Source organism: Tamandua tetradactyla, chromosome 19 (assembly GCF_023851605.1).
Source record: "Tamandua tetradactyla isolate mTamTet1 chromosome 19, mTamTet1.pri, whole genome shotgun sequence".
Classification (NCBI taxonomy): Eukaryota; Metazoa; Chordata; class Mammalia; order Pilosa; family Myrmecophagidae; genus Tamandua; species Tamandua tetradactyla.
The window spans coordinates 12,776,391-12,804,105 of NC_135345.1; the positions used below are offsets into that span (position 1 = coordinate 12,776,391).

At 35.7% G+C, this 27,715-nt stretch overlaps 1 long non-coding RNA gene across 1 annotated transcript in view; it reads left to right on the top strand.

Moving 5' to 3' along the window:
• Window positions 1–23,533, top strand: part of LOC143663037 (uncharacterized) — a 43,823-nt gene extending 20,290 nt beyond the window's left edge. Inside the window, exon 3 of the long non-coding RNA XR_013165725.1 lies at window positions 23,181–23,533. This is a non-coding gene — a long non-coding RNA (uncharacterized LOC143663037). The remainder of the gene's footprint in view (window positions 1–23,180) is intronic.
• The last annotated feature ends 4,182 nt before the right edge of the window (window positions 23,534–27,715 follow it).

Here is a 27,715-nt window from a genome sequence, read left to right on the forward strand (position 1 = left end):
AACTTGAAATATGTCATTGGTAACAGAGTTCAGCAGGAGTTAGAAACAGGGTAAGACAATGGGTAATTGAAGCTGAAGGGATACAGACTGTGCAACAGGACTAGATACAAAAACTCAAAAATGGACAGCACAATAATACCTAATTGTAAAGTAATCATGTTAAAACACTGAATGAGGCGGGCCGCGGTGGCTCAGCGGGCAAAGTGCTTGCCTGCTATGCCGGAGGACCTCGGTTCGATTCCCGGCCCCAGCCCATGTAACAAAAAAACGGAGAAACAGAATACAATAAAACAAGAAAATGTTTAAAAAATGTTTCCCTTTCTTCCTTCCTTCCTTCCTTCTATCCTTCCTTCCTTCTCTCTGTCTTTCCTTAAAAAAAAAAAAAAAAAAAAAAAAAAAAAAAAAAAAAAAAACACTGAATGAAGCTGCATCTGAGCTATAGGTTTTTGTTTTGTTTTGTGTTGTTTTGTTTTGATTTTACTATTATTACTTTTATTTTTTCTCTATATTAACATTCTATATCTTTTTCGGTTATGTTGCTAGTTCTTCTAAACCAATGCAAATGTACTAAGAAATGATGATCATGCAGCTATGTGATGATGTTAAGAATTAATGATTGCATGTGTAGAATGGTATGATCTCTAAATGTTGGGTTAATTTCTTTTTTTCTGTTAATTAAAAAAAAAAAAAAGAGAAGGGATAATTGGAGATGAAGGGATACAGACTGTACAACGGGACTGGATATAAAAACTCAGAAATGGACAGCACAATACTACCCAATTGCAATGCAATTATGTTAAAAGACTGAATGAAGCTGCATGTGAGGTATAGGTTTTTTGTTTTTGTTTTTTTTGTTTTTTTTTCTTTCTATTATTGTTTTAATTCTTATTCTGTTGTCTTTTTATTTCTTTTTCTAAATCGATGCAAATGTACTAAGAAATGATGAATATGCAACTATGTGATGGTATTAAGAATTACTGATTGTACATGTACATTGAAATGATTTCTAATTGTTTTGTTAATTCTTTTTTTAATTAATAAAAAAAAAATCAAATCAATGAATTGAAGCGGGATATGAAGAAGGCAAGGAATGAACAAAAAGAAGAAATTGAAAGTCTGAAAAAACAAATCACAGAACTTACGGGACTGAAAGGCACAAGAGATGATAAAAACAATGGAAACCTACAATGTCAGATTTCAAGACTGAACTGAAGGATGGAACATCTGAAATCCAATAAGCAAAAGAAAATATAGGGAAAAGAATGGGAAAATATGAGCAGGGACCCAGGGAATTGAATGACAACATGAAGTGCACAAATATACATGTTGTGGGTGTCCCAGAAGGAGAAGAGAAGGGAAAAGGAGGAGAAAAACTAATGGAGGAAATCATCACTGAAAATTTCCCAACTCTCATGAAAGATATAAAATTACAGATCAAAGAAGTGCAGCATACCCCAAAGAAAATAGATCCAAAAGATGTACTCTTACTAATTAGACGTACACTTACTAATCATAATGTCAGATGTCAAAGAGAAAGACAGCAAGAGAAAAGCAATCCATCACATACAAGGGAAGCCCAATAAAACTATGTGTAGATTTTTCAGCAGAAAACATGGAGGTGAGAAGACAGTGGGATGATATATTTAAATTACTAAAAAGAGAAAAATTGCCAACCAAGAATTCTATATTCAGCAAAATTGTCCCTCAAAAATGAGGGAGAAATTAAAACATTTTCAGACAAAAAAAAAATCACTAAGAGCATTTGTGACCAAGAGACTAGATCTGCAAGAAATACTAAAGGGAGCAATAGAGGCAGATACAAAAAGACAGGAGAGAGAGGTGTGGCGAAGAGTATAGAAATGAAGACTATCAGTAAAGGCAAAGAGAAGAAAAATTAGATATGACATATAAAATTCAAAAGGCAAAATGGTAGAACAAAGTACTAATTGTACAGCAATAATACTAAGTGTTAATGGGTTAAACTCCCCAATCAAAAGACATAGACTGACAGAATGGATTAAAAAACAGGACCCATCTATATGCTGTCTACAGGATACACATCTTAGACCCAAAGATAAACATAGGTTGAAAGTGAAAGTTGGGGAAAAGATATTTCATGCAAATAACAATCAGAAAAGAGCAGGAGTAGCTATACTAACATCCAACAAATTATACTTCAAATGTAAAACAGTTAAAAGAGACAAAGAAGGACACTATATATTAATAAAAGGAACAATCCAACAAGAAGACATAGCAATCATAAATATTTATGTAACAAGTCAGAATGCTCCAAAATACATGAGGCAAACACTGAAAAGAGAAATAGACACATCTACTATAATAGTTGGAGACTTCAATTCCCCACTCTCATCAATGGACAGAACATCTAGACAGAGGATCAATAAAGAAACAGAGAATTTGAATAATACAATAAATGAGCTAGACTTAACAGACATATATAGAACATTATACCCCACAACAGCAGGATACACCTTTTTCTCAAATGCTCATGGATCATTCTCAAGGATAGACAATATGCTGGGTCACACACCAAGCCTCAATAAATATAAAAAGATTGAAATCATACAAAACACTTTCTCAGATCATAAAGGAATGAGGTTGGAAATCAATGATAGGCAGAGTGCCAGAAAATTCACAAATATGTGGAGGCTCAACAACACACTCTTAAACAACCAGTGGGTCAAGGAAGAAATTACGAGAGAAATCAGTAAATATCTCGAGGCAAATGAAAATGAAAACACAACATATCAAAATTTATGGGATGCAGCAAAAGCAGTGCTCAGAGGGAAATTTATTGCCCTAAATGCTTATATCAAAAAAGAAAAAAGGGCAAAAGTTGAGGAATTAACTGTCCACTTGGAAGAACTAGAGAAAGAACAGCAAACTAACCCCAAAGCAATCAAAAGGAATGAAACAATGAAGATCAGAGCAGAAATAAATGAAACTGAGAACATGAAAACAATTGAGAAAATCAACAAAACTAGAAGTTGGTTCTATGAGAAAATCAATAAGATTGATGGACCCTTAGCAAGACTGACAAAAAGAAGAAGAGAAAGGATTCAAATAAATAATATCAGAAATAGAAGAGGAGACATAACCACTGACCCCACAGAAATAAAGGAAGTAATGAGAGGATACTATGAACAACTTTATGCTAATAAACTCAACAATGTAGATGAAATGGACAACTTCCTAGATAGGCATGAACAACCAACATTGACTCGAGAAGAAATAAACGACCTAAAGAAACCAATCACAAGTACTGAAAGTGAATCGGTCATTAAGAAGCTCCCCAAAATGAAAAGTCCAGGACCAGATGGCTTCACATGTGAATTCTACCAAACATTCAAGAAAGAATTAGTACCAATCCTGCTCAAGCTCTTCAAACAAATTAAATAGGAGGGAAAGCTACCTAACTCATTCTAGGAAGCCAACATCACCCTCATACCAAAGCCAGACAAAGATATTACAAAAAAAAAGAAAACTACAGACCAATCTCTCTAATGAATATAGATGCAAAATTCCTCAATAAAATTCTAGCAAATCGAATCCAGCAGCACATTAAAAGAATTATACACCATGACCAAGTAGGATTCATCCCACGTATGCAAGAATGGTTCACCATAAGAAAATCAATTAATGTAATACACGATATCAACAAATCAAAGCAAAAAAACCACACCATCATCTTGATTGATGCAGGAAAGGCATTTGAAAAAATTCAACATCCTTTCCAGTTGAAAACACCTCAAAGGATAGGAACAGAAGGAAACTTCCTCAAAATGATAATGGGAATATACAAAAACCCACAGCTGGCATCATCCTCAATGGGGAAAAACTGAAAACTTTCCCTCTAAGAGCAGGAACAAGACAAGGATGTCCACTATCACCACATTATTCAACATTGTGTTGGGAAGTTCTCACCAGAGCAATTAGACAAGAAAAAGAAATACAAGGCACCAAAATTGGAAAGGAAGAAGTAAAACTCTCACTGTTTGCAGATGATATGATACTATATGTTGAAAACCCCGAAAAATCCACAGCAAAACCACTAGAGCTAATAAAGGAGTACAGCAAAGTGGTAGATTACAAGATCAAACACTCAAAAATCTGTAGTGTTTCTATACACTAGTAATGAACAATCTGAGGGGGAAATCAAGAAAAAAAATCCACTTACAGTTGCAACAAAAGAATAAAATATTTAGGAATAAATTTAACTAAAGAGACGAAAGACCTATACAAATAAAACTACAAGAAATTGTTTTTAAAAATCACAGAAGACCTAAATAAATAGAAGGGCATATTGTGTTCATGGTAGACTAAATAAAGTTAAGATGTCAATTCTACCTAAATTGATTTACAGATTCAATGCAATACCAATTAAAATCCCCAAAATTACTTTTCAGAACTAGAAAAAACAATAACCAAATTTATCTGGAAAGGCAGGGTGCCCTAAATAGCTAAAAGTATCCTGAGGAAAAAAAAATGAAGTCGGAGGTCTCACGCTACCTGACTTTAAGGCATATTATGAAGCTACAGTGGTTAAAGCAGCATGGTACTGGCATAAAGATAGATATACTGACCAATGGAATGGAATAGAGTGTTCAGATATAGACCCTCTTATCTATGGACAATTGATCTTTAATAAGGCAGTCAAGCCAACTCACCTGGGACAGAACAGTCTCTTCAAAAAATGGTGCCTAGAGAACTGGATATCCATATGCAAAAGAATGAAAGAGGATCCATATCTCACACCCTATACAAAAATTAACTCAAAATGGATCAAAGACCTAAACGTTAGATCTAAGACTATAAAACTGTTAGAAGAAAATGTAGGGAGATATCTTATAATAGGAGGCGGTTTCCTAGACCTTATACCCAAAGCACGAGCATTGAAGAAAGAAATAGATAAATGGGAACTCCTCAAAATTAAACATTTTTGCGCATCAAAGAACTTCGTCAAGAAAGTAAAAAGACAGCCTACATAATGGGAGACAATATTTGGAAGCAATATATCGGATAAAGGTCTAGTATCCAAAATATGTAAAGAGATTGTTCAAATCAACAACAAAAAGACAGACAACCCAATTACAAAATGGCAAAAGACTTGAACAGACACTTCTCAGAAGAGGAAATACAGATGGCCAAAAGGCACGTGAAAAGGTGCTCAACTTCCCTGGTTATTAGGGAAATGCAAATCAAAACCACAATGAGATATCATCTCACACCCACAAGAATGGCCATTATCAATAAAACAGAAAATGACAAGTGCTGGAGAGGATGTGGAGAAAGAGGCACGCTTATCCATCGTTGGTGGGAATGACAAATGGTACAACCGCTGTGGAAGGCAGTTTGGCGGTTCCTCAGGAAGCTAAATATAGAATTGCCATATGACCCAGCAATATCATTGTTAGGTATCTACTCAGAGGACATGAGGGCAGGGACACAAATGGACATTTGCACACCAATGTTTATAAGCAGCTTTATTTACAATTGCCAAGAGATGGAAACAGCTAAAATGTCCATCAACAGAAGAGTGGCTAAACAAAGTGTGGTATATGCATACAATGGAATATTATGCATCCATCAGACAGAATAAAGTTATGAAGTATGTAACAACATGGATGGACCTCAAGGACATTATGCTGAGTGAGATTAGCGAGAAACAAAAGGGCAAATACTGTATGGTCTCACTGATATGAACTGACATTAGTAAATAAACTTGGAGAATTTCATTGGTAACAGAAACCATCAGGAGATAGAAATAGGGTAAGATATTCGCTAATTGGAGCTGAAGGGATACAGATTGTGCAACAGGACTGATTGCAAAAACTCAGAAATGGATAGCACAACACTATCTAACTGTAATACAATTATGTTAAAACACTAAATGAAGCTGAATGTGAGAATGATAGAGGGAGGAGGGCTGGGGGCACAAATGAAATCAGAAAGAAAAATAGACGATAAAGACTGAGATGGTATAATCTAGGAATGCCTAGAGTCTATAATGATAGTGACTAAATGTACAAATTTTAAAAATGTTTTTGCATGAGGAAGAACATAGGAATGTCATTATTGCAGGGTGTTGAAAATAAATAGTAATTAATATTTTTAAATTTTAACTTATGTGTGAGACTAAAGCAAAAAATGTTTATTTGGTACAAAATGTATATTTTGACTAGTGCATTTCTTAATATAACTTATGTAGACAGCTTAATTGAACACCATAAATACATGGAACCTTGAGTAGGGCATGAGATTTTGTTGGTTTGTTCAGAGTGATTAATCCCAGAGTGATTTGAACAGTGAATAAAAACGTATTTGCACAGTCCCCTTGAGGTAATGGTGAGAAAGGGGAAAATTTAACTTCCCCAAGCTGAATTCTTGATACTCTCACAAGCAGTGGGGACAACCAAAACAATAGGCTGAGCCCCCAATCTTGGGGGTTGTTCATGTGAAACTTAATCCCACAAAGGATAGATCAAACCTACTTAAAATTAGGCCTAAGAGTTACCCCAAAGAGAACCTCTTTTGTTGCTCAGATGTGTCCTCTCTCTCCAGCCAACACAATAAGCAAACTTACTGCCCTCCCCCTGTCTACGTTGGACATGACTCCAAGGGTTGTGCACCTTCCTGGCAATGTGGGACAGAAATCCTAGAATGAGCTGAGACTCAGCATCAAGGGATTGAGAAAATCTTCTCGACCAAAAGGGAGAAGAGTGAAATGAGACAAAATAAAGTGTCAATGGCTGAGAGATTCCAAACCGAGTCAAGAGGTTATCCTGGAGGTTATTCTTACGCATTAAATAGATTTCACCTTGTTAGTCAAGATGTAAGGCGAGACTGGAGGGAACTGCCTGAAAATGTAGAGCTGTGTTCCAGTAGCCATGTTTCTTGACGATGATTGTATAATGATATAGCTTTCACAAAGTGACTGTGTGATTGTTAAAGCCTTGCATCTGATGCTCCTTTTATCTACCTTATCAACAAACCAGTAAAACATATGGAATAAAAATAAATAATAGGGGAACAAATTTTAAAATAAATTTAGATTGAAATGCTAGTGATCAATGAAAGGGAGAGGTCAGGGGTATGGTATGTTTGTTTTTTTTCTGTTGTCTTTTTATTCCTTTTTCTGAATTGATGCAAATGTTCTAAGAAATGATGATAATGAATATGCAACTATGTGATGATATTATGAATTACTAATTATATATGTAGAATGGAATGATCATAATAAAAAATAATTTTAAAAAATTTTTTAAAAGCCAATGTGTAATTATGTAGCAATAAAATTGATTTTTCTGTATAGTTTTTTTAATGCAGTTTTATTGAAATATATATTCATGTACCATATAATCATTCTAAGTGTACAATCAGTGGTTCACAGTATCATCATATAGCTGTGCATTTGTCATCAGAATTGATTTTTGAACATTTTCATTACTCCAAAAAAATAAAAATAAGAATAAATGTAATAAAGAATGTCCAAAATGCCCCATACTCCCTCTCCTCCTATTACTCATTTTGTTTGTGTATTTTTTTGTGTGTCTTTTGACAAAGAGAGTGTTGATCACAAGGCTTTCACAATCATGTTGTCACACCTTAAAAGCTATATAGTGATTCAATCATTTTCAGAAATCAAGGCTACTGGATTACAGTTCAGCAGTTTCAGGTATTTTCCTCTAGCTACTCCAATACATCAAAAACTGAAAAGGGATATCTATGTACTGTCTAAGAAATGACCTCTAGAATGACCTCTCAGCTCTATTTGAAATCTCTCAGCCGCTGAAACTTTATATAGTTTCATTTCTCTTCCCCCTTTTGGTCAAGAAGGCTTTCTCACTCCCATGATGCCAGGGCTAGGCTCATTCCCTGCAGTCAGGTACCACATTACCAGGGAGATTTATGCCCCCGGGAGTCATGTCCCACATAGCAGGGGACGGCAGTGAGTTCACCTGCTGAGTTGGCTTAGAGAGAGAGAGGCCACATCTGAGCAACAAAAGATGTCCTCTGGGGGTGATTCTTAGGCATAATCATAAATAGGTTTAGCTTCTCCTTTGCAGGAATAAGTTTCATAAAGGCAAGCCCTAAAATCAAGGGCCTAGCCTATCAAATTGGCAGTCCCCAATGATAGAGAGAATATCATGTGTTCCCATGTGGGGAAGTTTAATATGTCCACCTTTTCCCCAGTCTCTCAAGGGGATTTTGCAAATACTTTTTAATCTTTTGTCCAGATTACACTGGGATGTGTCAGGGCATCACACCAGCCTGTACAAACCAATAAGGTCTCACTCCCTATTTAAGGTTCCATGTAGTTATAATGTTCGAATAAGCTGACCATACAAGTCAGATTATAGCATTAGATAGTGTGCTACCAAAAATATAAATTTTGCACCAAAAAAAAATGTCTTTCTTTGTTCTCACACAAAAGTTGAAGTTTTAAAATACAGTCAGTATCATCCTTTACCCTCTAATCTGATTTACCTTAGACCTATCCAGATCAGCTTCATTCATATCTCCAATTGAAGTCTGATCACTTTTTCAGTGTTTTTAGCAATTGCTATATGGGGTCAAGCTGAATTTCATGGCTGCAGAACTCTAGCTATGAGTCTCAGGTGTCACACAAATACTCAGAGTTCCAGGGAATGACCTGGTTATACACAAGGAGCTCAACATCTCAGAATTTAGAAATACCAGTTATAACTCTGGAATAAATGTGAAAATATGCTCATTTTTACAATTTTTTGTAATCATAAAAGAAAGGTAAAAACAAAAAAACAAACTACTTAGTTTGTTTCACACTGAACAGGTAAGAATTTTATGTCATTATTACAATCCACTAACACAGAAAAAAACTGTTTCATACTCATCTAAAAGCCTTTGTTTGAAAAGAAAAAAACACTCTTGCTTGTAACTGAACCCAAGGCTGGTTTGTGAGCTACAATTTCCCAGCTGTCTACAGTTCTGCCTCATTGCTTGGGGATGTGCTTCATTGATTCCTAAAGCATAGCTCCAGACAAAAGCAAAAATCTATATAGCAGGGGAGTTCTCAAATCACCTCTACAGCTGTGAAAACCAGACCTATCACGATGTACCAGTGAGCCTGGTATGGTTAAATAAGATAATATGCATGAAAGTGCTTTGAAAAATAGAAGTTGTGGTTCAACTTCAAAATATTTGATGCTTGATCGTAGAAGCATTTGGGGTGTGAACTTCTCTGCCCATCAAGAACCAGAATAGAAAACTCGGTGATTTTAAGGAAACTGAATTTCCAGATTCCATGGAAAGGCAGTGACAAACGTATTCTCCTAGACATAAGACCCTTTACTTTAATCCCTTCTGAATCCTTGTTTTTACACAGCTCTCTGTAGCATAACTGCTTCACCTCTTAGTACAAACTGATGCCCTTAGCTGTGTAATCTAGAATTCCAGTTTATCTTTGGTGTTAAATTTAGTTTTAAGGTGTTCAGACAGATGAGATGCTATTACAGAGTTATTGCAGATAATCTTGGGATGGCATTTCCCAAAAGTGAGTTCTTTGTAACACTAGCCCCCTGGATTGCTGCTCAAATAAAGTTTTGGAAACAGCTACCCCATTTTTGGAAAGTGGCAATGCATTTGAATGTAACATACTCTGAGAAATAATGCAATAAACATCCTTGGATTTTTTTTTAATTTTCATAATTCCCCCTCTGATTTTTAATCCAATTTTTTATTCACATACCATACAATCATCCAAATTGTACAATAAGCATTCACAGTATTCTCATATAGCTGTGCATTTGCTACCACAGTAGATTTTTGAACATTTTCATTGCTCCAAAAAAAGTAAAAATAAAAATAAGAGTAAAAATAAAAGTGAAAAAGAACACCCAAAACATCCCATAACCCCCTTCCCCACATTATTTTTTTTTCTAATTCAACTGTCCATATACTAGTTAAAGGGAGTGTTGGTTACAAGGTTTTCATAATCGCACGGTCACACCTTAAAAGCTATATAGTCAATCATTTTCAAAAATCAAGGGTACTGGATTACAGTTCAACAATTTCAGGTATTTCCCTCTAGCTACTCCAATACATCAAAAACTGAAAGGGGATATCTACATACCTCATAAGAATGACCTCCAGAATGACTTCTCGGTTTTATTTGAAATCTCTCAGCTGCTGAAACTTTATATAGTTTCATTTCTCTTCCCCCTTTTGGTCAAGAAGGCTTTCTCACTCCCATGATGCCAGGGCTAGGCTCATCCCCTGGAGAAATGTCTCACATTACCAGGGAGATTTACACCCCTGGGAGTCATGTCCCACGTAGTGAGTTCACATGCTGAGTTGGCTTAGAGAAAGAGGCCACATCTGAGCAATGAGAGATGTTCTCTGGGAGTGACACTTAGGCATAATCAAAAGTAGGCTTAGCTTCTCCTTTGCAGGAATAAGTTTCATAACAGCAAGTCCAAAGATTGAGGGCCTGACCCATCAAATTAACAGTTCCCAATGATTGTGGGAATATCAGGTCTTCTCCAGGTGGGGAAGTTTAATACTTCTACCTTTTTCCCCAGCCCCTCAAGGGGATTTTGCAAATACTTTTTCATCTTCTGCACAGATTGCTCTGGGATGTATCAGGGCATCACACTAACCTGTACAAAAGTTAGCTGCCTTTCCTCTGAAGAACTAACAAAATAAATCCCCTTTTATTAAAAGCCAATTCGTCTCTGGTGTGTTGCATTCCGGCAGCTAGCAAACTAGAACATGTACCATTAGGTCACCTCCAACTTGGGTCTTTTTTTTTTGTTCCCAACTTGGATCTTTTTTAATCCAATATTTCCCAAAGGTATTTGACCACAGAACCTTTTCCGTGTAATATTTATTAACATCATATAGAACTAATTTTCCATGCAGAATAATTTCAGAAAATGTACTTTAAAACTAAGATATTCCAAGATACAAAGAAATCTTACAGGGAGTCATGAAACTGCTTTTAATACGTAAATCCTCATTATAGAAAGGTTCATATCCAAAAGGCTCACTTTCTCCTTAAATACAGGGGAACTCAGTCTTATGATATATCTTAATTCCAAATGCATTTAAAGCTTTCTCAGATGCTAATAAATTAGCATCATCAGAACGTAAGTAGCTGCTTGAGCATAGTGGTTAAAGCAGTGACTTCCATTTGATTTGAACTCATTGCTACATTTATGACCTGGGACAAGTAATTTAAAATTTTTTGAGCTTCAATTTCCTGATCTCTAAAACACAGATTATATTAACAGTACTTAGTTCACAGGGTTATTATGAACTTATCAATAATACATACACAATGCTTAGTAGAACACTAAATCTATATTATAGTCTATTATTAAATTGTCTCATGTTGAAATTAAGTGAACACATTAGGGCTTAAATATTCAAATGTGTGCCTATTTTAAAGCAGTCACCATGTCAAGCTATGCAGATAAGGCTCTAAGGATAATATTTTTCAGTTGTCTTTTTTTGGAAGGGAGGTAAAGGAAGAAAGAGCAAGCCCTCTAATTAAATATGGATAAATTTAAGTTTAATGTGTTAAGTGAGAATCATTTTCCTTCAAAATTTAACTGAATTCAATGAAACTATTTGATATGGGCCATGACTGTGTAAAGTCATGGTTTATTACTATATGCTATGGGAAATACAAAGCGGAATTATGATTTCATTTGATTAGCATTAATGCTAATATAAAAGAATATACCAAGAATATGCCAAGTCCTCTTTTTGAGCAACCAAACTGAATAAAACACCTTACAAGGAACTTGGACATACATAATCTAATTTCATCCTCATAATGATCCAATGAAGTAAGTGGTATAGCTTAAATTATTATAAATTGCAATTTATATAACATAAGTCTTGAAAGAAGGAATGGAGTTCAGGGGGGGAAATGAAGCAGGAAGTAAGGAAATGCAGAAAATGGAAGAAATAAGTACAGAAAAGAAATGACTCTGAAAATCCATTGTCATTGACTCAGGAAAGTTTTCACTTACCTCGGGCTAAGACCAATTAGCTTTGTCCAAAGCAAGTTCCATTTTTATGTAATGTAATGCATCACACCTTCCCCTAATTATTTAAACTCTCCACTACCCCACAACATATCCATGAAAAATACTTAAGGATATATATACTGGAAAAAGTATGCAAATAGGAATCATAAAACATAGGTTTAATGTCAGCCTCCATGCATTACTAACTTGAAGGCTACCAGTAAGCTTATTCTTAGCCTTTGCCTCATTATGCATAAAATGTAAATAATAGTAATACCTCACAAGGTACTGTGAAGATCAAACTAAATACTAGCAACTAATTAGAGTTAGAGAAAGAGAAGAATATTGCAAAAGAGGCAATATTCCAAGCGGTAAAATTTTCAGATTTTCCAGAATTAATGAAAGACATTGAAAGGCAGAGAAAACACAAAAACATTAAAGAAGGATAGAAAAAAATGACACCCAGACAGATTGTGTTAATACTTAATAACCTACTAAAGACAAAGAAAAGATCTTAAAGTAGCAAGGATAAAACAGGAGCAGATTATCTAAAGAGAAGCAAATAAAGTGTTAAGAATCAAAGTAAAACTGAACATGCATAAAATGAATTTGCACATATAAAATGAGCTTACCATCAACAAATCCTTCCTAAAGGTATCTTGAAAGGATAGTGATTAGGCAGAAGGAAAAGAATCCCAGGGGAAAAAAAAAAAAAAAACAAGAAAAAAACCTGGGATTTGGTATTGGTGAGCAAGAACTTGGAAAACGTTGAGGAGTCAACGTTTAAAAAAAATTTTTTTAATTTTTGTGCAAAATAAGACTAATATTTAATATGTGGGGCTATAAAAAAGGATTAATAAATAGACCAAAAAATAATAGGGAGAGTAGTAAGGAAAATCAATTAATCAGGATAGACTAGGTTATGCTGAAATAATAGAAATCCCAAAATTGGAATGGCTTAGAAAACAAAGATTAATATCTTGCCCCTACTACAAGTTGGTCATGGTTCACCTGATGGCCATTTCTTATTGAACCCATTCAAGGCCTAGGAAGGTTTCACCAAGCATATCGCTGACCACCTTCTTGCAAAAGGGAAAGGGCTAGAAAAGACTTTCTTTGGTGCTTTCATGTGAAAGGGCCACACATCACCTCTACTCATAATTCTTTGGCCAGAGCAAGTCAGATGGCCATTTCTAACTTCAAGTAGGAAGAAAAATGTTTTCCTTCCCTATGTCCAAAAGTACAGAAGAACTGTTTCTTATGGAAAACAAGAAAACTAGATCCCTTTCTCATCTGTTTGCATATCACTAGGTAAAAAATCTTTCTTTAAAATATGTAATGTTTTTTTCCAGGTATAGTCTATATATACTTAATCACAGATTATTAATTAAATTTCTAATCACAGAAAAATAATTAGTCACTCTAATTTCTTCTCTTAAGATCTGGAAAGTGGAAAATAATAACACATGCTATAATGACATGTTTAATTGCTCTCTTAGAGCATTTAGCATTTTTCTTTCTTTTCTTTTATTCCTCCCTCTGTATCCCAATTCATTACTTGCTGGAACTCTTACCACAAAGCATTTGGCCAACTATTTGTGTTCTTTCCTTACTTAGGTAAAGTAAATCCCCCATACTTTCTCAGTGGGGTTAAGGTCAAGACTCTGAGGGGAGCCACTCCTTCCTAATTAGTTCCCCAGACTCCTCTTTTTTTTCCCTTTAAATGGCCACACCAGTCTAGAAAAATGTTTGGAGTCGTAATCCCCCTGATAAATGAATCCCTGATCAAGCAGCTGGTTTCCAGAAGGGACTCCTTGCTGTGCCGCAATTATATTGAAGCTGAACTCTGGTAGTTTAGGTCACAGCTGAAGTACTTGAGGGAAAAATACCTGTCTCTCAGCTCCACTGCGTGGCCCAGTAAGCTAATAGGACTTTGCTACTCCCCTCCAAAGCCCTCACCCAAAATATCCATATTCCTGTTAGTCATTGAGAAAAATAACCATGTTGTCGATCCATGTGAAGGTTCTTTCCTGATGACATATGCATGAAAAAGATCTATGCTTTCAGAGGGCAATTGTAAATTAATACCCAGCCTATAAATCTTGAAAATAATTTTCTCTTTGGATAATGCACTTCATTTTTGAGCTACTGAATTCCTCTGCTAGCAGTGGAGCCATATTATTTGTTTGAGATTTTGCAGGTAAAATCATTCTAGAGAGAAACATCTGTAAATGTGAAGTTATATATCAGACTATGAAAAAGAATATATAGGGAATTAGAAAAGGCTACATCTTAAATACTAAAAGCAAAGCCACTTGAAACCACATGTGGAATTTTTCACCTGAGCACTTGCTGAATGTATAGATTTCAGTGACCTTTCCACAATGCTTATAGGTTTATTTTCCCTCCTCTGATCCTTCTAGGTAAAAAAAAAAAAAAAAAAAAAAAAATGTTGTCTTCATGTTCTATGTGAAAATGCATTCCTTCCTCATTTGGTACTACCAATAACATTATATCAACTATGAAGTTGCTTTGTGTTTTTGCAAAGAAACAATGTTAAATTCCCTGCTGTAAGGACCCTTAATGCTAAATGTACCTTTCCATGAGCCCACTGTGACTACACCTTTTCCAACCTTTAATTTCAGAGAAAAAAATTCAAATCTTTCTGGGGAAAAAACTCATTGGAGGGCAGTGTGACGGTGGCTCAGTGGCAGAATTCTCACCTGCCATGCCAGAGACTTGGGTTCAATTCCTGGTGCCTACCCATGCAAAAAGAAAGAAAAAAGAAAAAATCCTCAATGGAAGTTTTATTGCATGAAAAGAGATGATGGTCATTTTGCTGGTTTGAAATGATGTATGTACCCAGAAAAGCCATGTCTTAATCCTAATCCCATTTTGTAAAGGCAGCTGTTTCTTCTAATCCCTATTCAATACTGTATATTTGAGACTATAATTAGATCATGTCCCTGGAGATGTGATTTAATCAAGAGTGGTTGTTAAACTGGATAAGGTGGAGGCATGTCTCCACCCATTTGGGTGGGTCTCAATTAGTTTATGTGAATCCTATAAAAGAGGAAACATTTTGGAGAAAGGGAGAGATTCAGAGAGGGCCGAGAATCCTGTAGCACCACGAAACAGAGAGCCCACAAGCCAGAGCTTTGGAGATGAAGAAGGAAAACGCCTCCTGGGAGCTTTATGAAATAGCAAGCCAGGACAGAAAGCTAGCAGATGATGCTGTGTTCACGATGTGCCCTTCCAGATGAGAGAGGAACCCTGACTGTGTTCACCATGTGCCTTCTCACTTGAGAAACCCTGAACTTCAGCCTTCTTGAACCAAGGTATTTTTCCCTGGATGCCTTTGATTGGACATTTCTATAGACTTGTTTTAATTCGGACATTTTCTCGGTCTTAGAACTGTAAACTAGCAACTCATTAAATTCCCCTTTTTAAAAGCCATTCTGTTTCTGGTATATTGCACTCTGACAGCTAGCAAACTAGAACAGTCACTATTTCATATCCATATTCACAACATATAAAGCAGAAAAAGAATAAATTTGGTGGATTAAAACATCAGAAATTTATTCTCTCATATTTCTGGAGACGAGAATTTTGAAATCAAGGTCTCAGCAGAGAAGCACCCCCTGAAGACCCTTGGAGAGAATTCATCCTTGCCCCTTCCAGCGTCTGGTATTTTCAGGCATTCCTTGGCTCATAACAGCTTAATTCCATTCTCTGCTTCTTAGTGACCTTCTACTCCTCCTTGATTGTCTCTCCTCTGAGTGTCTCTTATAAGGATATTTGCATTGGATTTAGGGCTCACCTGAACAATCCAAGATGATTTCATCTTGAGATCCTTAACTTAATTACATCTACAAAGACCCTTTTCCAAATAAAATCACTATTCGCAGTTTCTGGAGGTTAGACATGTAGACATGTCTTTTGTGGGGGTGGAAGGACCACGGTTCAATCCACTACACCCACACCTACCAATCGGACTTCTAGGAAAAGAGCCCTATAAGCTTTTGATTTGAGGCAATCTACTCTTCTGTGAATCTATAAAACTGAATAGATAAAGTATACATAGAGAAATCAAGGTACAAATCCTAGAGAATCAGAAGATTCAACCAGTGAGCAGAGCTGAAACTCTGGATGTGAAGGACTTCAGTTCTTAAAAGCCAAAATATTTGACCCCTTTAAGATTATAGAATCCATATGTACATTCAATAAGATTCCATGTTCATTCATAATTTTTAAAAAATTAGAATAGGAGGAATACATGAGAACTTCTTCAGTCTGATCAAAGATAACTATCAAATGGCTTAAGTAAACATCACACTAAGTGGTGACATTTTTAAAGCATTCCTAAGCCAGGAATAAGCAAGCAAGGATGTTTGTTATTATCTTTTGTTTTCAACACTATAAGAAGAATAAATATTAGGAAAGATAAAAATGTTTCTATGGATGGTATGATCACCTACATAGAAAAAAAAAAGATTTCTAGTAAACCTTGGAAATAAAAAGTATTCATTAAGGTTGCTGGATACAGAATTAACATAAATCAATAGTTATAATCATTCTTCTTCTTGAGTGTCTGTCCTCTGAGTGTCTCTTATAAGGATATTTGCATTGGATTTGGGGCATTGGATATTATAATCATTGATTATAATAGTTATAATCAATTTGAAAATATTTTAAAGGAAAAGATACCATTCATAAACAAACACCAAAAGTATGAGATAATTAGGAAGAAAAGATGTTCAAAATACTTTATGGTGAGTATTGCCTTATATATGATAAGTATTGCCCTGTATATATCTTGTATACATGCCCTGTGCACCTGTATATATACAGGACAAGTATACCAGAGGGTAGGGATCTAGCGGGCCATCTTAAAATTCTGCCTACCAAAACAATGAATTTTCCCCATTTATTCAGAATTAAGCTAGAGTATTGAGTTTTCTACTTATTAGTGACCTATATTTGTGCTCATATTGTGGGTCAGTCACTATATTAAGACATACCCATTACCTCATTTAATATCTTAACAACTCTACAAAGTAAGTATTATTATTATTTCCATTTTACAGATGAAAATACTGAATTTTAGATTCATTATATAATTGGCCTAGGGTTATCTAGATGAAATGAATAGTGGAATTAAGATTCAAACCAAGCCCAGTTTATCTTCAGTGTCCTGTTTACTAACTGCTATGCCATACTGTCTCCCTTCCTCTACTAGAGGATATGGATATAATTAGCATACAAATGATAATTCATAATTTTTTTCCTAGTTTCAAAATCACTGGAGTTTTTGCAGTACCTGGATGATTACAGTTCTGTCACTACTTGCTAGTAGTTCCATTTGTAATTTATCAGGAAATCATTCTGCTTATTCTTACAACAAAGGCTTATTTTTCTTCCCCCTTTTTTTCATTGTCAAAATTCTCTTTCATACATTCATCTTCAAGTTTGTGGATTTCGCTGCACAACTTTCCTACTGGCTATGTTATTTCAACAATTATATTCTGGAGCCACAAACTTTCAAAACTCATTGACACAATATGATCATTTTCAAATCAAATGTTATATTATTTAGATTTTATATAAAATCCCAAAATATGTATGTAATATGAACATTTTAAATTGCTGAATGTGATCCACTACATTCATTTTACAACCCATTAATGAGTACTGACCCACTCACTATTCCTTCATAACAAATCATCCCAAACTTAGAGGTATAAAACAACAACCATTAATTATGTTCAGAGATTCAGTAGGTTAGGAATTTGGGCAGAGCGCAGCAGGGGTTGCTATCTCCACTTCACAAAGTCTGGGAATACAGCTGGGAAAACTCAAATGACAGCGAATGAATCAAATGACAGAAGATGATGCAAATGAGTGGGGCTAGAATACTCTGGAGGCTTCTTCAGTCAAGGTGCTAAGATTACGTGAAGATTTGGCTCACTAGAACTGTCAACTGGGTCACCTACACATAACTTCTCAATGCATCTGGAGCTGTGGCTGTGTCCTCAGGAGGCATCCCAATAGCACATGAAGAAAGCCAGCATTCCAGAAGACCAAGGCAGAACCGCCAAAGCTTCTTCTGACCTAGCCTCAGAAGTTGTATGGTAGTGTCACCTCTGCTGCATTCTCTTGGTTACAAGCAGCCACTGAGGCTGGTCCTGACTCAAGGAGAGGGGAGTCAGGTTCCATCCATCCATGAGAGTGGCAAGGACACCTTGCAGAGAAGTCTGGGAAATGGGGGACACTGTTGCAGCCCTCTTTGGGAAAATGTGATCTGCAACACCCACAGTTTGAAAAATACTTGTCTACTAAATTATCAAGAGTACATTTATATGCCATCTCTCCTATATTTTATACAAATATTATATACACCATTCTACAATTTTCTTTTTTCTTTTATATGTGGTTATATTTAATTATATCTATGATAAAGGGGTGAGCTTCCAGTGAACCAAAATGAGGGGAGAACAAAAGGTTCCATCTCCTATATGAATCTGATGCTCAAGAGTGCCATTCCCCACAGGATCTTTGAAAAACTGGGAAAACCAGCAGAACCAATTTCCTCAAAACTCCAGAAAATGCTTAAAGGGCTACAGTCACTGGGTGAGTGAGGAATCAAGAAATTGCAGCTTTCAAAATGGTTGGCGAAGCTCTTGGTGCCCTTGCTTGACCCCTCTCTTACCCTTTCCCCAGCACAGTGTGGGGGCTCCCATGTTCCCCTTGATGGCACGTGGCCCTGTTCTAGAGGAACCCTATGTGCACACTGCGGTGCCCCTGTGACGGTACCAACCTATTAGTGAGCCTCAAAAACCGAACCAGTAAACATGTCAAGTTCACTATCCCAGAACTTGCCCTCTAAGCAGAAGTAGTTTGCAGCAACCAAAGCAGAAGAATGAAATCAAAGTGGCTTGGGGCCAAGGATTACCAGCTTTAAGTCATATAATAGAAGATCAGGAGAGGGAGAAACTTTATTTCAAAGGGAGTAGAGGGAGCATTCAAACTCCTATATAGAGAGAATTTCTAAGGGCTGGAGGCAGCACAAGCCTAGAAGCAGGCTCAGACAAATGGAGAGGACCCTGTACTTCACATTTGCCCAAAGCTGATTTTTGAGGAGGGCTAAATTCCCAAGGAAAGCACAAACCAACACACAGCCAATTTGTAAAGACAGTGAACAGTGTCTTCTGCATTGGTTTGTTTGGTTTTATTAGTTCCTGTGGCACTCAAGGAAATCTCTGTCATATCTCTATCTGGATACAAACAAGGAACAGAAGACTAAAATTTCCAGTGTTAACACATTAAAGTAATTATATTTATTAGAATATAAAACTTGCTTTACTTCTTCCTAGTATTTTCTTCAGCTGAAGGCTTAAATATTGTTCTCAACTCACTTCCTGAACACTTTGACCTGATAAACATTCTATTTTTCTCTCCATGTCCAGTTATTTTCTCTATGGCTCCCTATTGAACTTTGTTAAATGGCTTTCCCTTGGCATTTTCTGCTTCACACTCTAATCATGCTTAGTCAAATCTGTATGACTGCAAATAGCAAAATCAAGCTAGTTTCCTCTGCCAGTCTGGAGAAATCCTCATTATCACCCCCATTATGTTTAATTCAACTGAGCTAATTCTGCATTTTCTCTAAAGGGCTATTGCTTGCAATTCAACTCCTGGTATCAATATCCTTAGTTAAAACTGTTTTGATTAAAGCTGAAGAATGTAACTTGAACTAGACTTAATAATTTAATTTTTTATCAGGAAGTTATAGTATTGACCTACTGAACCAAAGAACAAGAATGCAGCTAAGTCTCAAAAGGGACTTTAAACAGGGACTAGAAAACCATAAGGGAGCCAGAGTATATTCTCTACATCCCTCATATTTATCTTCCTCCATGAAAGCAATTTATTCCACTCTCTCTATTTAGCCTGGCATTCTCTGCTTCTCTGTCCCATCCTGGAAGACAGCCATGCCTCGGCTCCCAGGCTTACATTACTGTAATTCCAATTGTTTGCAGAGAAGAATTCTCTGTCTCTGGATCCTAATTCCAAATTACTGATTGAGAGAATCTGACTGGTTCAGTTTGGTTCAAGGGCCCAGGCCTAATCAACTGGCTCTGGGGACAGAATCATTGGACAAAGTCTCTGGAGAAGAAAGGACTATCTGAGAACAAGTCAGGAGAGAGATGGTTGAAATTGCACCTTCCACAGTGAACAGCTTGGCAAATCTCCTGTTAAACTTTCTTGTCCTTTGAAAGTAACTTTTCAACCTCTCTTCCGCAAGGGTTCTCTCTCTCTCTCTCTTTTATTCCTTTCTTCCATGCGTCACCCAGCTACACTGGCGTCTCTTTCCTTCTTCTGGATTTCCCTTACAACTTCAGCTTCCTTTCCCTCTAGCCTATACCTTTCCAACTCTGTAGTCTTGATCCACCTTACACCCATGCTTTGGGGTTGGACATGTGCATTTATGCAGTGAGGAAGGGGGAGTACACCACACATTACCCCTAACAGATAGTGCTTTACCTAAAATAAACTCTTGTGAGTAGAATTTTTTCATCCTAATACATCTGTTTATTTAAGTTATTCTTGATATATGTCTCTCTCTTCTTAAAAAGGTTTGTACCAGCTCTCCTCACCGCTACATCTCCCTTTTCTTTCCTCCGTCCCTTTCCTTGCAGTACTGACCCAGTGCATTGCTTAGCCTTATTAGTGGCTCTGCTGTCTGCAGGAACTTCTGGCCCCTTCCCTGCCTAACACACTCATGATTCTGAGCATCATTTCTTGTTCTGCCTCTGAACTTCCAGATTCACATTTGGAAAATACATATAGGAAAGACATATCATGTCTTAGACTGAACACCAGAAACAGACCCTGAGCCAGACAATTGCCTGCAGAAGATTTGTTGGCTCATGCTCCTGGGAGATACTCCTTTAAGAACTCAAAATTGGGCCCAGTGAGAAGCTGCCACTGAATGCAGTTGCAACTGATACCTCCGCCCATCTTATAAAGTGCTCTGGAGCTGGAGTGGTTCTTCAGAGTTGTCCTAAATTGAGACAGAGGAGGCGGGTCTTTGGTTTCCTACATCAGCCTATCATTAGCCATGGAACACCTTCTGGGAGGGGACATACTTTTGGCCAAAGCAGTTCCCTGCAACCAAGGGCAATTCTGTCTGAGGAATGCCACTGAGTAGAGTGCCAAAAATGAAGCCCCAGCATCTGATGATGAGCGCATGGCCATGAAGAAGGGATCTGAGCAGAACCCCAAAGTAGCCAATCCACATGGAATAGCAGAAGGGTCAGTAAACTGAAAGTCTGAAGTCTTGGGTTTGGGTCCTGGCTTTGCTACAAACTGTGAGTCCTTAGACACATTATTTTTATATCTATGGCCATATTTGCCTCAGTTATAAAATAATAGAATTGCAGCCAAGTCCGTGTTCAGGTATTTATTCTACAGCCATAGCTCCATGGGAACATAAGGAGGACATGCAAAGCAGCATGAAAAATGAATTGCCCAACAATTGGTGGGGGGCACTTTACCATATAGACTTGCAAAACCATGTACTAATGTAGAAAGCTCTTTGAGGAATATTATGGGGTGAAAAAAAGCAAGTTGCCTAAGAGGTACAGTATGATTCCATTATGTATGAAATAAATAAAACAAAACCATGTACAAAAATGCATTTGTGGCTGGAAGGGCCAACACCAAAGTAACACCAGTAATTTACTCTGGAAGGGGTCTAGAAAATAGAAAATATTCTCAAAAGTGATTTCCTCTTCAACATAAACACATTAGTGAAAGAAATCTTAAGGACTAGTTACATCTTTTCTATAACCAACTCCAGTTTTAATTTACAGTAGATGGAGAAATAGCAAAGATTACCAAAACTGTAACAGCTTCAAATAGATGTTAGCTGTTCCACATGGGTCTTTGAGAAAGATTTTGACTTTTACTATGGAAAGGAAAGTTGGTGCCCAAAATGTGATTGCCTTCTCAGTAATCAAAATCTTTAAAACTGTATAAATAATCATAAATGGTTCTTGATGTCCCCCGTTTTTAAAAAAGCTGCTGAAACTGAGTGTTTGAAAACAACTGTTTTACATAATCCTTTAAAGTACCTTGAAAGTAGACTCTTTTGAAGGGATGCATGTATGCATATCAGATTATATTGTAGCTAAACTATTTATAAATGCTAAAACCCTTTAAAACTTATACATGCACAGTATTGAAATTCACCCTTAAATACTTTGATAATGCCTGGAACATTGGACCAATCTCCAGAAATTTAGCCAACGAAGGGACGACTGTCTCCTCTTTTTCTGCCAAAATGTGAATGTTTGAGGGGAATGGTCCTTAAAGTGAAGAAAAGGGTCAGATCCAATTAAAACTGCAAAGGAAACTTCGAGAGGCAGAATGCCATTAGCCCAAACTGGAATGTGGCCAAAACGCTAGGGTAATACTTCAACTCTTAGAAAAAGTGCCAGGGGGATATTTAACAACTGCAGGTGGCCAAATGCTTTTTCCTAAGTCTCATCAGAAAAGTCATTTATAGCAACAATATTCACCAAAGTAAAGTAATATTACTTGACAAACTGCATATTCAATTGCTATGTTTAAACTCTGACATTTGTCAAATATCAATTGGGAAACTGCTTCTCTATAGGACAATAAACTTAGAAATGAAATGCTTCTGTTATTAAGCAAGTTTAGAGCATAGGAAACAATTGTTATTTAACTCTAGCTTTGCAAGTTTAGAGCATAGGAAACAATTGTTATTTAAATCTAGTTTTGCAATTTCCTTAAATGAAAAGCAAATTATCATTTTGCTTAAAAAACTGAGCCTTAATACATGTATATGCATGCTTTAATTTTCCTTCTATGTTAAGGAAATCGTTGTGAAATTCTAATTAAGATTTTGTTCCCCACAATATTTTCTCATTATATGCTAATTTTATATGACTTCAGTCTGTTTTATATTTTCCATAATCTGTATGAGAATGAACTCAACTAGTTTTTTAAAAGTATCCATTTATTCATGTTGTAAAATAATATGATACTGCTTTTGTTTTTTAACTTTCTCCCTCTCTCTGTCTCTCTCTCTTTTTCTCTCCTCTCTCTTTTTTCTAGTGTAAGGCAAACATTTTGTGAACTGTGATATAAAGGCAATGGAAAATGCAGGCCTGTTGGTGACATAACACATACATTCTTGAATCCTGCAAAGGATATTATGTGAGCAAATGCACACAGTGAAACCTAAAAAGGTTCCAATTTTTAAATGGTGAACGCTTGAGAGTTCTGCTTTTACCTGCTGTGATTTAAAAGGCTAGAGGCCTCATTTTGAGCCACTAAAATTCAAAGTGACAGAAACCTACAAATTTTTATTGCTGTGCATTTAATAAAATTTACATTTACAAGCTGTCAGTTTGAAATGTTGAATAACTGGTACTTTTGCATCCAGACAAGCAGATTTGGTTGTGTAGGGGTTCATTACTACCTACTTACACGTTCCTTAAATACTCAGAATAATCCTTCAATCTATGGCTTTTGATATCTCTTAATTCACCACTGCACAAAAACACCATTGAGTTTGCAGTAAGGTCAACAAAAGGAATTTATTGTGTTCTCATAAAGCAAGGCATAATTAAGAGCTCCCTTTCTGCTTGTTTTAATGTGCTAATACGAGAACATTAGAACCAAGGTACAGCCTATTGCTAGGTGTCTGCAGCAGCTGCCTAGGTTTTTAGTAATTTACTTACTCAATTATGTCGACTCTCTTAAATCCACAACACTGGTGGGTGGTAAGGTAGAGGGATAATAAAAAAACATAGAGTAGGAAACCCCTTTAATGCATGTTTTATGTGCATCTTGGGTAACATTTTTTTGTTTGTTTGCTTTGAGAACAAGAATTAAAGATTGTAACTTTAGGAAACTCTCAGCACAGGAATAAATGTGCTTGGGTTTAAGACACTCCTAAAAATTATGAGATGTCTAATAACTCTATGATTATGTGGTCTGTTCCGAAAAAGAATATTAAACCAAATGTTTGACTCGGTATTACAAAAACAGATTATCTAATGGCTTCCAAGAGGGAAATATGAGAAAGACCATTCATAAAGTTTCTTAATAGCAATAAATTATCCACACTTCCTTATTCTCCACATAAATGGAAAGACAAAGAAAACTCTGATATGTCGGATATGTTCTCACATCCCTACAAGGGCCACACTTCAATAAAATTTTGTCAAATTGTTCACTCTCTATATTAATCCAATATTCCTTTCCAACAGACACCAGAAAATGCTAATCACACTTCCAAAATAACTGATTTTTCTAATATTTTAAGAAACTTTGAATGCCAACCTCAATTTTTTAATTTTTAGAATGCATTTAGTTCTGTATTATAATCAAAATAGAAACTGGGGGCAAAAAGGTGTCCAAATGGAAAATTCATACCAATTTACCTTGACATTATTCAGATTTGAAAAATCAAATTACTGTTTTCTGCATAAAATACAAATTAACCTTGAAAATTCATACTGCCTCATTTTAAAGTTCACTTAAATTATCTCTGTAAATATGGAATCCATATAAAATGACAAATCAAACCATGTTGATATAAATTGGAGCTAGAAGAATAAAGAGGTTAACAAGTTTCTTCAAATGCCAAAATTTTATATAGCATTCATCATCCATTTTTTCAATATTATATGCCACAAAAGAACTTCAATAAATTGAATTATCTCCATTTTACAGCTCAAAAGTTGTAAAAGAATTAACAAGTATCAATCTACTAGTATTGGTTATAAATTAGATATCTTTAAACTTTCACCCTCAGAACTTTTTATTCTTTTAGACAATGTAACATAATTTTAAAATAAGAACAGAAAAAATACCCTATTTTGTATAATTACCTTTAGTTATTGTATTCGAAATCATTTTTATCTTTTGTCCATGAAAGAAAAAGTTTTCATTTTGGTCTCAAGGAAATTGAAGGTATAGAATATTATATCATATCAAATTAAGTCTCATGTAAGCACAACATAATGTTCAGTAATGCAGGTACCTTTCTAAATTTGCAAAAGCAATCTATGTCTCGGTTTTTTCATTTTTAGCTGCCAGAGGTGAATTAAATTATTTGAAAGAAAGCCTATGAAACTTTGTTTTTAGAATGAAAAGTGAAACCTGAAAATGGCTGAGAGACTACAAAATGACAGAAGAATGTATAAAAGTCGTCTTTTCTCCTTTTTATTTTGCCTAATAATGAAGTCACTGCAGTAGAGGAGCCTAACTGAGTTTTCACTGTGCAAAGATCTCTGAACTAGCCTCCAAATGAATTATGTATGTTCATCACATCCAATGTAAGCTATTCGATTCCCCTATTAATAGTTCACACTGAAAAACTGCACACTACTCAGAGGATGTGGACAAAAATAATACCTATAACAGAGAGTAAAATAATTTCACCTCTCCAAAAATCTGACAATATAATCATGTATGTCATGGTAAGCACGGTAGTGATATATCTAAGATAACAAATACCAATGAGTCATCTACTACAGTTTAGAGGAAAAAAGAAAAAGGTTTCATGATGCAATATATGCATTGAATTTTTCAGGTCAGTGTTTATTGACTGGTTCCCTTCAAGATAACCGAACTCTAAGTAACTAAAACAACATCGATATTAATATAATTGTATTTACTAATCTCTCACCACTCCCTTCTGCTTAGTACAAGTGTTGGAATTATAAGTCAAACAGGGCTGAGCAGCAATCTTCATGAAAATTGCTTTAAATTGGCCTTCATTAGCTCTCACAGCACTGAAAAACAACTCCAAGTGCATGCCTCATGGAAGGTAAGCTGGTAGCAATAGCTCCCTGTTAAAAAAAGACAGCCCGTTAACCTGCTCTATTGACATTCATCACATTTTATAAATACTGTTACATAGAGAGAATAATCAGCTGCAAAATAACACTGCTATTTTTAATTATAAGGATCATTGTGACCAAAATTTTAATTCCAACCTCCAGTGACGTGTGTTAATTCCTGCTGACTTTTTCTCAATTGTAGAGAATAGGGGATTGTAATAGAACTTCTAAAATTCCTTTATGTAATGTAGATCCTCATCTAGAGATAATTCGTACCATGGAGTAACAAGAATAAAGAAATTAAAACTTTCATAGGAAACTCAAACTTATTTAGACATCAACAACAAGAGGAAAATATATTCTAAAGTGAAGAAAAATTCATCTTTCCTAGCTTTGCTTTGAAGAGCATGCTCTTTCTCAACATCTGCATAGTAAAAGGGAGTTTAATTTCCTTGGTCAACTCTCCTTTCTGAGAGTCCTGCATTGGCAGACTTGGGAATGGAAGGAATTTTTCTTAGGGATTAATTCACAGCTCTTCTTAACACGCGAAACTCTGAATATCTTCAGTACACAAGCCAGGGAATTTGGTTCTTGGAGTTACAGTTTTTAGCAAACAAATGTAAAAGAAAAAAAATAGTTTTCAGCAGATACCATATGAAATCTATCAGACTTACGAGATTGTCTGATATGAAACTGACATACACATGAACTCCCCCAATTGAGCTCCTTCTGCTTTACACCTTGTCAAAGTTCCAGGGTTTCATCCTTTATCCTGGCATTTCCATTTTTGAATCTACCAAAGGTGTTGCTCCAAAAAATAACATTTGCAAAACAGAACAGTAAAGTAAAATTTTTCGGCCTAGCAAATGAGACCACTGTTTCGAAAGCCAGGTAATTTTTCTCTCTGTTTACATCCATAATCAATTTCATCATTTCAACTTGAACCGTTTGTAAAATTTTTTTTTAATACAAGCTTCTGTGAATTCATGTGTCTGTTCAGTAAAGCACAGCCATTTATGGCAATGGAGGGATGCCGCTTAGAGTAGTGGCTAAAATTTGGGTCTTCGAGTCAATCAATCCCAATTCTACCGCTTACTGTCTTTAGGTCGGAAGACAAGTTACTATGCTCTCTAATCAATCTAAGCCTTGATTTCTCATCTCTTATGTGGGAATAATAACTGCATCATAAGACTTTCATAAGGAGGAAATGAGATATGTTGTTAGGGCACCCAATACGGTATCTAGCACATAGCAAGCACTCCATAATGATAGTGGTTATTTCCATGATTGGTTTGATCATTTGTTTTCATTAAAGGAAATACGTTTAGGCCAAAATGATCAGTCATATCTTTTTTTTATTATTTTGAAACATTACCTATGAAAATGTTAGTGATTTATAGACTGCTTATGCCCATCAAATAAAATGTGAAAACCTTGATCATTCATAAAATTCTTTCTTACTCACACACACACAAAAAGAAAATGCCAGTTCTTCCCTTCCAAAATATCTATTTATCTGTTCCTGTAAACAGGACATAAAAATGACAAATGGCATTTTCCACTTTTCTTCAAAACCTCTGGCCCTTAAAAACAATTGTGGTATTTTTCTTCATACACCATTTGCAGAAAGCCTAAGTTGTATTTTAAACATTTATTTCAAGATTCATCTTGAGGCCGACTTTAAATTTCCCTTACATAGTTCAATGTCAAATAGAATTCTGAAGCCTTGCTCTTCATTCTAGTTCCAAATTTAAACAAGCTAGCTTCTTATGTTAAAAAAAAGAAAGAAAGAAAAAA